The following is a 12,399-nucleotide window of genomic DNA, read 5'->3' as shown; positions in this document are numbered from 1 at the left end:
AATAAGATTGGAACTTTATGCCACACTGGGCTTCTCTGGTCGCTCAGATGGTAAAGAATCTTCCTGCAATGAAGGATACTTGGTTTGATCACTGGATTGGGAAGATGCCCTAGAGGAGGGGATGGCAATCTACTCCAGTATTCTTGCCTGGAGATTTAATGGACAGAGGAACCTGGTGGGCTACAGTCTATTGGGTCTCAGAGCCCAAACTACTGAGCAACTAAGGATGGCACAGGACAGCATGCTGCACTATAGACAAAACTCAATAAAATAAATTAAAACTTGAAACCATACATCTCCAAGAAGAATGCTTTTTTGGATATAACATCAAAAGCTTGGGCAACAAAAGTGAAAATAAAATGAAACTACTCAAACTAGGGAAACTTCCAAGACAGCTGTGTCAAAAAATAAAATGGAGGAAAAAATAATGGCTATCTTTTCAGGATATTAATGCAGAAAATCATAAAATAATTTCAATAGTAAAATTTTTTAAAAATAAATGTTAGTTGTAAGTATCTTCCTCAGCAATATCTTACATAGAATATTTGTTTATTCCACTCATAAATCAGTCCTATAAGATAGGTATTATTACTACATTTTTACAGATAAGTAAATACTGGCTCAGAGAAATTATGGAACACTGCTTCTAGTGAAGACAAAATTCAACTCAATTTTTTTTTTTGGCATTTCTTAAAATTTATTAAGTATTATAGCTTAACATCTGTGGTGTTTACATTGTAAATTCATTTTAAAAGGAAAAATATTTTTCTTCATTTAAAAATGTGTACCATGCAGGAGAAGCTATGGTTTTATTTTATTTTATTTTATTTTTGCTTTTTAATTCTTTTTTTTTTTTTTTTACTTTACAATATTGTATTGGTTTTGCCATACATCAACTCAAATTTTACAGTCATTCTCTTAAATAATTCTCAACTTGTCAAGTTAATTTTCAGAGGACTCAATTTTTCTTGTGGACCTGTAGAAAGTAAAGTGAAGCAGATTTCCTTCATGTGGTTAACATGTACTTGAATTCTAAGAATTCAAATAAAGCCTAAAATGGATAAATCTGTTGAATGATCTGGACAGCTGAACAGCAAATACCTGAGGTTGAATAACATCTGTATCCAGTTACATTCTACAAGCAGTACACAGAAGATGTAAAATACATAAAATTTTATAAAATAATTTTCATGTTAAATTTCATCTGAAAATAGAACGTATAGATGGAAATGTTATGTAGAGAGTTCAAAACATACAATTGTGGCAGTAGAATATAATGCATATTTATAAGGTATTTGTCTCTGTTAATCCAAAAACAAGCAGGCAGATTCAAACACAGAACATTAAGCACAAATTATTGAGAAAGTTAGGGAAATGATATCACAGCCATTATGTCAAAGCTTACTGAATATTTTCATATAATATTTCATAAGCTCACAGTCCGTAAGAAACATGAGCTTGCAGAGAAATGCCTGAAAAGTAACATAAGTTTATTTTTGTTGTACGTACAAAAGTGGTAACAAAAAAATGATGACCAATTCATTGAAAAAATAAGGAGAGATATCATGAAATTGAAAATAATTTAGTAGGCATTAAGGATAGACAGAAACTTTTATATTTGGGCCCATGGAGAAACTGGGGTCCTAAAATAGACATTAGAAAAAGCATCAACAACAACAACAAAAAACTATACTAATGTTAAAAAATGCACTACTAAAGACTCTATAAAGAAAGCTGAGCACCAAAGAACTTATGATTTTGAACTATGGTATTGGAGAAGACTCTTGAGAGTCCCTTGGACTGCAAGGAGATCCTACCAGTCCATCCCAAAGGAGATCAGTCCTGGGTGTTCATTGGAAGGACTGATGTTGAAGCTGAAACTCCAATACTTTGGCCACCTGATGTGGAGAGCTGACTCATTTGAAAAGACCCTGATGCTGGGAAAGATTGAGGGCAGGAGGAGAAGGGGAGGACAGAAGATGAGATGGTTGGATGGCCTGACCGACTCAATGGACATGGGTTTGGATAGACTCCAGGAGTTGGTGATGGACAGGGAGGCCCGGTGTGCTGCAGTTCATGGGGTCACAAGGAGTCAGACATGACTGAGCAACTGAACTGAACTGAACTGAAAGACTTTATTCCAGAAATAACAGGGACTATTAAATGAGAAAGTATTACCCATTAATTAATCTGATACATAAGGAAATATAAATATGGTCAAAGCAGCAGTTACCTACTGTTAATTGAGATTATTTTATGTTCTACTTGCAATGCTGAGAGACAGTCAATATATAACATCTAACTTAATCATTCCCATAAATATTATTGTTAATAAAAAGTATCTTATAGCCCAAGTTGTATAAATAGTGTGTATGAAAGTCACTAAACATATTATCCCATCCCAAATTGTCTGCAAAATATTTTGTATTTTGTAAGATCCCTTACTCTTCCTAAAGTCTTTTTTAAAAATCCATTTGAAAATTAAAATTAGTAATATCAGTAAGACCTAGAAATAGGTTGTTAACATTTTAAGTTCCTTGATTTTACTTTTATATCTAATGTTGCCATTCATTTTACAATAGAAAGTCAGCCTTGCAATTATTGAAACCCTTAGGCACTGATTACTCCGTGTTATCAATACCCATAGCTTCTCCATTTTTTTTTTCTCCTAAACCAGAGTCCTGAGTGGGTGTGCCTAAATGATGTAACCATCTTTGCCTGCTTCCTTACATAAAGGAAAGGAATGTTTTAAGGCTTTTTCTTTGAACAAGAGGACTCATTAACAAGAATCCCTAAAGGAAAGTAAAAGTCCATTAAAGGTATTCCAAGACCTTATTTTTATTCCTGTAAAGTGAATTGAATCCACTATAATTGGTATATGCAAAGTCAATAGCCAAGAGAGGGTTGCAAGTGGAGGAAATGTCAAGTTGATTTAAAATTTTAATTCATTTGTCCTGATAGTGTAGCTTTGTTTTTCCTCCCATTACAAAGCTCTTTGTACAAAAGAGCAAAATATATATATATATAACCATAGAATAAATAAAAGTTGGCTCAAAGTGAATAACTCACCAGAATGTATCCACAAATATATAGCCATTATGCTAAAGTCAAAAATTTGAGGTTGAAAAAGCATCTTCTTTAACTTTATCAGCAAATCATTCCAACCTTAGTTTTCTAAACTTTCTAAAGATTCTTTGTATAATGCATGCTATTTACTTTATGATACAAGTATCCTTAGATGTATGGATGTGAGAGTTGGACTGTGAAGAAATCTGAGCACCAAAGAATTGATGCTTTGAACTGTGGTGTTGGAGAAGACTCTTGAGAGTCCCTTGGACTGCAAGGAGATCCAGCCAGTCCATTCTAAAGGAGAGCAGTCCTGGGTGTTCATTGGAAGGACTGATGCTGAAGCTGAAACTCCAATACTTTGGTCACCTGATCCAAAGAACTGACTCATTAGAAAAGACCCTGATGCTGGGAAAATTGAGGCCAGGAGGAGAAGAGGATGACAGAGGATGAGATGGTTGGATGGCATCACCAACTCAATGGACATAGGTTTGGGTGAACTCTATAAGTTGGTGATGGACAGGAAGGCCTGGTGTGCTGTGGTTCATGGGATTGCAAAGAGTTGGACATGACTGAGTGACTGAGCTGAACTAAACTGAACTGGTATGATTCAATTTTATTCAAAACTTATAAATAGGTTTGTGATAAAAGGAGCACAATTTTCTATAAACTATATAAAATGAATCATCTTGAAGAAAATGAGCAGTTTGCTTTATATAGAATATTAATAGTATTTAACATAGACTACTTTAAAAAAAAATCCTGAGTTTTTATAATGCATTAAAAAGAATACATGTGAATCAGTTCTAATGAGGTGGATGAAACTGGAGCCTGTTATACAGAATGAAGTAAGCCAGAAAGAAAAACACCAATACAGTATACTAACGCATATATATGGAATTTAGAAAGATGGTAATGACAACCCTGTATACAAGACAGCAAAAGAGACACAGATGTATAGAACAGTCTTTTGGACTCTGTGGGGGGTGGGGAGGGGGGATGATTTGGGAGAATGGCATTAAAACATGTATAATATTATATAAGAAATGAATCACCAGTCTAGGTTTGATGCAGGATATAGGAAGCTTGGGGCTGGTGCACTGTGATGACCCAGAGGGATGGTATGGGGAGGGAGGTGGGAAGGGTGTTCAGGATGGGGAACACGTGTACACCCGTGGTGGATTCATGTTGATGTATGGCAAAACTAATACAATATTGTAATGTAAAAAAAAATAATAATAATAACAATAAAAAAATTTAAAAAATATAATGCAGCTAAAATGATATTGATTACTTCTGCTTACTTGAGGAGACCTTCCAGCAATCCTGAAACTTTTGAATTCCTTATGTGAGGACAATATGTGTATATGAGTAAAATTACATGGAAATATAAAAGGAATGTTTGAAATATCACAGTGGCTCATTTTAAATGGTATTAAAATAACCATACAATGATTGATAATAAAATCCTTGATATTGTAAAATGTAAATATCAAGGATGCTTTTTAACTGTGGAATTGGAGAAGACTCTTGAGAGTCCCTTGGACTGCAAGGAGATCCAACCAGTCCATTCTAAAGGAGATCAGTCCTGGGTGTTCATTGGAAGGACTGATATTAAAGCTGAAACTGCAATACTTTGGCCACCTCATGTGAAGAGTTGACTCATTGGAAAAGACCCTGATGCTGGGAAAGATTGAGGGCAGGAGAAGAAGGGGACAACAGAGGATAAGAGGGCTGGATGGCATCACCAACTCGATGGACGAGTTTGAGTATACTCCAGGAGTTGGTGATGGGCAGGGAGGCCTGGCATGCTGCGATTCATGGGGTCACAAAGAGTTGGACACGACTGAGCAACTGAACTGAACTGATACACAAAACTAAATCCATCAGCAGAAACAGCATATAGATGCTGAATGCCCAGTTCACCTAGATACCTGGAAAAACAGATGGATAGATGATACATAGATGATTGGGTCGGAGAAGGCAATGGCACACCACTCCAGTACTCTTGCCTGGAAAATCCCATGGATGGAGGAGCCTGGTGGGCTGAAGTCCATGGGACCGCTAAGAGGCAGACACGACTGAGCGACCTCACTTTCACTTTTCACTTTCATGCATTGGAGAAGGCAATAGCAACCCACTCCAGTGTTCTTGCCTGGAGAATACTAGGGACGGGGGAACCTAGTGGGCTGCCATCTCTGGTGTGGCACAAAGTTGGACACAACTGAAGCGACTTAGCAGCAGCAGCAGCAGCAGATGATTGGGTGATTGACCAAATATTTGAGCTGGATCTTATGAAAATATAGTATAAAATGATGTTTCCTTTCCTTCTATGCTCTCTCCTAGTTGTAGCAAAACTATATTCCGCTTACCAGATCACCTTCTCTTTCCTCCTAAGAAACCTGTATGCAGATCAAGAAGCAACAGTTACAACCACAATGGAACAATCAGATCAGATCAGATCAGTCGCTCAGTTGTGTCCGACTCTTTGTGACCCCATGAATCGCAGCACGCCAGGCCTCCCTGTCCATCACCAACTCCTGGAGTTCACTGAGACTCATGTCCATCGAGTCAGTGAAGCCATCCAGCCATCTCATCCTCTGTCGTCCCCTTCGCCTCCTGCCCCCAATCGCTCCCAGCATCAGAGTCTTTTCCAATGAGTCAACTCTTCCCATGAGGTGGCCAAAGTACTGGAGTTTCAGCTTCAGCATCATTACTTCCAAAGAAATCCCAGGGCTGATCTCCTTCAGAATGGACTGGCTGGATCTCCTTGCAGTCCAAGGGACTCTCAAGAGTCTTCTCCAACACCACAGTTCAAAAGCATCAATTCTTTGACGCTCAGCCTTCTTCACAGTCCAACTCTCACATCCATACATGACCACAGGAAAAACCATAGCCTTGACTAGCTAGACCTTTGTTGGCAAAGTAATATCTCTGCTTTTGAATATGCTATCTAGGTTGGTCATAACTTTCCTTCCAAGGAGTAAGCGTCTTTTAATTTCATGGCTGCAGTCACCATCTGTAGTGATTTTGGAGCCCAGAAAAATAAAGTCTGACACTGTTTCCACTGTTTCACTATCTATTTCCCATGAAGTGATGGGACCGGATGCCATGATCTTCATTTTCTGAATGTTAAGCTTTAAGCCAACTTTTTCACTCTCCTCTTTCATTTTCATCAAGAGGCTTTTGAGTTCCTCTTCACTTTGTGCCATAAGGGTGGTGTCATCTGCATATCTGAGGTTATTGATATTTCTCCCGGCAATCTTGATTCCAGTTTGTGTTTCTTCCAGTCCAGCGTTTCTCATGGTGTACTCTGCATGTAAGTTAAATAAGCAGGGTGACAATATACAGCCTTGATGAACTCCTTTTCCTATTTGGAACCAGGCTGTTGTTCCATGTCCAGTTCTAACTGTTGCTTCCTGACCTGCATACAAATTTCTCAAGAGGCAGGTCAGGTGGTCTGGTATTCCCATCTCTTTCAGAATTTAGACTGGTTCAAAATGAGGCAAGGAGTACATTAAGGCTGTGTGTTGTCACTCTGATTATTTAACTTGTATGCATAGTACATCATGCAAAATGCCACAGTGAATGAACCACAAGCTGGAATCAAGAGTGCCTGGAGAAATATCAACAACCTCAGATATGCAGATGATACCACTCTAATGGCTGAAGACAAAGAGGAACTGAAGAGCCTCCTGATGAAAATGAAAGAAGAGAGTGAAAAAGCTGACTTAAAACAACATTCAAACAACAAAGACCATAGCATCCAGTACCATCACTCATGGCAAATAGATGGGGAAACATTGGAAACAGTGACAGAGTTAATTTTCTTGAGCTCCAAAATCACTGCAGATGGTGACTGCAGCCATGAAATTAAAAGATGCTTGCCTCTTGGAAGAAAGGCTATTTAAAAGCCTAGACAGCATATTAAAGGCAGAGACATCACTTTGCTGACAAAGGTCCATACAGTCAAAGCTATGGTTTTTCCAGTAGTCATATATGGATGTAAGAGTTGGACCATAAATAAGGCTGAGTGCCCAAGAATTAATGCTTTTAACTATGAGGCCGGAAAAGACTCCCGAAAGTCCCTCAAGAGCAAGGAGATCAAACCATTCAATTCTAAAGGAAATGAGCCCTAAGTATTCATTGAATGGACTGATTCTGAAGCCGAAGCTGAAGTTCCAATACTTTGGCCACCTGATGTGAAGGGCCAGCTCATTGAAAAAGACCCTGATGCTGGGAAAGATTGAGGACAGGAAGAAAAGAGAGCGACAGAGGATGAAATGATAGGATGCCATCACTGACTCAGTGGCCATGAGTTTGAGCAAACTCTGGGAGATAGTGAAGGACAGAGAAGGTTGTCTGCATTCCATGGGCTTGCAAAAAGTCATACATGACTTAGCAATTGAACAATGAATAAAAATTATTCCTCTTAGTTTCCTAAGATACAACTTTGCAAATACTCCTAGTTTTCCTCTATCACTTTCCAACTCTCTTCAATGACTTCATATAATCAGTATAGCACATGAAGAATACAAGCAGATATGTATATGAATGGAATAAGTACTTTCTACAATTAATTTATTCAACATGACCTGATTTATATAAAAATAATTATGTAAATTCCGTAAGGTATTATTTATTAGAAATCTGATATTGGATAACAGAATTTGATACAAGCAGAAGCTTTTGGAAATTTAGTCCTAATGAAAATTCATTCCAATTTACAGTATATGCAGTGATGAGTACAGGGCCTGTCCTTAATATCTTGAACTTAAGACATCTGGGCCTACAAACATATTTTTAATTGTCTATTTTATTTTTATGCAAATTATTACTGTTGTAATTGAATTTACTAGTTGGTAGATTATTACTATTACTGTTGTTTGTTTTTATATATGTTAGGTAGTTAGAATAGGAAAAAGGAGTCCAAATGGTGTTGGCTAAAAGACAGAGAAGGGAAAAGCCCACGAAAATAGAACAAAGGAAGGTCCAAGGACCAGAGTGAAGACCTCAGTTAAAACAAACAGCCCTCCCAGCTATTCCAATTTACATAAGGCAGGCTCAGGGGGAGGAGGAAAAACATATAAAAAGAGGAGCCAAAACAGCCTGGGGCTTCTCTTCTCTTCCCGTCTTTTGGGTCGGCCTGCTCTCACACCTCAAGAGGATGTCTTTTCCATTGCTTGCCAAATAAAACCCAGCTGTAACACAGAGTTGTAATACTGGTCTGTCCATTGCTTCTAATTTTTGTTGTGGTGAGACAGAACCAAGGACATTAAACACTCTCCCAACAATATACAAATTAACCATGAATTTTATTGCATTATTGCTACGTATGGTGTCATTATTTCATATTGTCCTAATATGTTCTCTCTATATATATAGTACTCTTATCTTTGTCAATAACTATATGAAATTAAACAATTATTTAATCTTTTGAGTATCTTACTCAAAAAGGTAATTACTATAGATATTTTGAGCTTTTATGGACTGTAGCCCACCAGGCTTCTCTGTCTATGGGATTCTCCAGGCAAGAATACTGGAGTGGGTTGCCGTTTCCTTCTCCAGGAGATCTTCCCTACCTAAGGATCAAACCTGGGTCTCACACATTGCAGGGTTCTCCTGCATTGTGGGCAGATTCTTTGCCATCTGAACCACTAGGGAATAAGCTTTTATATTGCTTATTAAAAAAAGAAAGAAAGAAAATAGCAGATAAATACATCTATATCATGTTAATACTTAGTTCCTAAATAAACTTTTCCATAAATTGCCGATTGGAATTCCTATTATTGAGTCTTAAATGGGTTTTTATCTCTGCCAGATTTAGATTTTTCTAGTTCTTTCACTTTTATATTCACATTTTACCTGAAATGATGTCTTGCTTATTGATTCCAATGTTGTAAAACCGCTATTTTAAAACTCTCCCCTCAAATTTTATACGTCTTCTTTACCTTATCCTTTCCAAAGATTAATTCTGTATTCAAAACTTTAAGAACAGGAGGTATCTGAAGACGAATATAGGGCTCTCTATTTTTTCTTCTATTTGCACATCAACAAAAATCTGTAAGGAGACACAGAGCAACTTGAATCAAGATGCCTGCCTCAGGAGGATGGATTGCATAACTTTTATCACCCATATACTCATTCAGACTGATTTAAAAACAGAAATGTTTATAAAGTTGACAATATAACAAAGAAATGGAGATGAATATATGTGCTAAGCATTGTGTGTGAATATGTTAGAGATCTGTGTATTTCAAAGGTCTATTCTCCCTGTTCTTACTGTTTTCCCCTAGAGCTCAGATAAGCAATGATACTGCTTCAAATTGTGCTGAATAAAAGCATCTCCATACCTCATACATAATTCACCTTTACTGACAGGAACACACAATTATACAATCCTGTCAGCCTATAATATTATTCGGTAATTGAAAGGAGAATTTATTTTATGTGTGAGTTGATATTTATCTGTAGACAGTAGGGAAAAAAAGGAAATTTTCAGTGTTTCTTTTTCAAGTTACTCAATATATTTTTTACTAGATAATACTACTTCCAAGTTGCACTATCCTTAGTTTTACAATATTTGAGATTTGATTATATGTTTACATACATGAGAACTTTTCAGTTTGTTTCAGACTACTAATAGAACTGAATACCCAAAATATATGCCCTTCCAATGTCCTATTTTTAGAAGGTATAGAGTTTTCATTATTTCATCTTGTTATGTAACACATAATCATGTGATGTTTTCTTAGAGAATTGGATTTGTCAAGCATCAAAAAATTAAAAGAAAGCATAAAAGAAACATATATTGATGATTTTAATTATGTACTAAACTGATCTCCTTGAAAGTACAACTTAACAAAAAAAAAAAAAAAAACTTGGTGCCCATGATTGAATTTGAAAATGATCCCCGAGTGTAGAAATTGGAAGCCAGATGAATGGATGAAGGAAATAAGGAAAAGCAATCCAAGAAGCCTTCTCAAGGTGACCACTGCTAAGGATGATGGGTCAACATGCTCATTGACTCCTTTTGATGATCTGGAGTTCATTTTCTGATTTTGTGTATAAAACATTTAAGAACCTTATTTACATATTTAAGGAGAAATCTAAGCTTCAAGGCAGTTTTTAAGGCACTTGTTAAATTTCTATTTAACATTCTATTTCTATCTATAATTCCAAATTAAGTGCATTCATGTGTCTGTTAGCAACTAGACTAGAGTCCGTGTAGAGTATTAAGATTTTGCCACTGACTCTAAGGTAAGCCTTGGAAAGAAAAATAGGTCAAACGTTGTTTAAAATGAAAATATTTCCCACAATGGTCTCTCTGAGGATGAGTACAAACGGGTAATTCGTTTTGCTTTATCATAGTCTGTACTCCTCAAAGTCAAATCTGAAATTCTTGTGTTTTAAATGCCTCTTTCAGAGGCTTAACAACAAAGGAGAATAACAAAGTACCCTTGGAAAAACAAATCAGGCACAAATACTGGGGGGGGCGGGGTGGAGGGAGCTGTGGATTATACTCACTTACACTTCCCTTTTCCTTGTAGTACTGTTTACTTGCCATCAACACAAGCCTGAACAGACACTCAACAAACTGAAATTAAATTCTACCAAGGTCCCAGGGAATGCTAGGGGAGAGGTTTGACTAGAGAGCTTCACTGAAAACTCCACGGTTGCCCATTGACTTTGGAAAACTGAAAGGTCAACATCTGTACTACAGACCATTTCTGCAACCAGAATTAAAAACTGGAATGCTTCCTCCCAAATATGCTGGCCACAGATAAAAGTGGGAAGCAGTTATCCATAAGTGGCTATCCCCAAATGGTCCTAATCCACCCTGCTCTGCTGACTCTCCTTTTTTCTAAGTGTGCAGGTGTGATTGACACCTGTTTATCACAGAAATTATCACCCTCAGCATCAGAGAAGTCCCCGTGAAAGAGACTGAAAGATCTATAATAAGATTTGGGTCAGAAGCTGCCCTGACACCTGAACAAGACTTGTTTTGAATCATCTTGAAACTGGTTGCTGATGGAAAAGCTCCAGATAGAGTTGGGGCTGAAAGACTATATCATGGCACACAAATTATGCCCCATAGGACTTGCCATCCAGGGGCAAGATACCCTAGAGAAGGAAATGGCAACCCACTCAGCAGCTGCTTCACTGCTATGTTAACCAAAGCAAAACTAATGCTGTGAGTTACTTTGGTTTAAAAAATATATGTGATTTTTCTATCCATATTACTCAGGTGAAATCTACTGGAATTGAAAATAAAATATAAAATAATTTTTGTTTGTCAAGATCTTGGCTCTACTATTTTAAGAGTCCCTATCGTGTCCTAAAAGGAAAAAAAAATAACCCTTTTATTAATAACTGAAGTATGCTTTAAAAAAGTGGCAAGGGAAATTGGAAAAAATAATTTTTAGTTGAAACTGAACATCCCAGGAAAATATCACTACTTAAGGGTATTTTGGATGTAAAATTGTATTCAAATTTATTCCTAGTAATAAAGCAGATATTTGCCGGAAAATGAAATTATGAAATTCAGGAGTTGTTTTTTTAATCAAAAATCATAGTTTACTTATAGTCTATATGTTCTAATATCAAATTGCCTATGAAATGGCTATCCTTTAATATATTTGTTAGTTGGGAGAACTAGTTTGGTTTTCTGAAAAATTCACACGTTCAATTTACAAAGTTTTTAATGCAGTTGTTTTTAGTAAAATAATGCATACCCTTTAGCTGTTTATATTGGAATTAACTGTTAAGACTTGTATTTGAAAAAAAAGATATAAGTTAATTAACCTAACAAATGAGCACAGAAGAAGCTGGATACATCTACAGGTGGTAAATCATTTCAACTGTGAGGGAAATGGGAAAGTAAAAGTGATAGCCAGCTGTTCAAAGCAGTGCTAATTTTACACAGTAAGCTGGAACTCAAAATCCAAGTTAAAGCTTAATGCAATCTCTTCAAGGCAGCAGATGCTTATGGGGAAAAAAATAACAGAACAATTTGTTGCAGAAAATTACATTGATATTATGATCTATGATCCAGACATCAAAGATATCTTGTAATCAATAGTTTACTATTACAAATACAGTTTGATTGCACTGGCACAGAAAATTAAAATTCTGTATTAAAAATGCATAGTAAAACCATCTGGAATGAGACCCTGTTAGTATACCATCCATCGTTAGATAGATGCTTGACAAACTCTGTGGAGAATAACTAGACCAGGTGTATTAAAAAATAAATAACTTAATAACAGACCTCTTTTGGAATAAAGCATTTTCCAATGTTTTTTGGAGAATGTTAAGAGAAAATAAGAATTT

Source organism: Bos indicus x Bos taurus, chromosome 12, assembly GCF_003369695.1.
Source record: "Bos indicus x Bos taurus breed Angus x Brahman F1 hybrid chromosome 12, Bos_hybrid_MaternalHap_v2.0, whole genome shotgun sequence".
In the NCBI taxonomy this organism is placed as follows: Eukaryota; Metazoa; Chordata; class Mammalia; order Artiodactyla; family Bovidae; genus Bos; species Bos indicus x Bos taurus.
The sequence above is the reverse complement of the archived record's forward strand: the minus strand, read 5'-3'. Positions refer to the sequence as shown.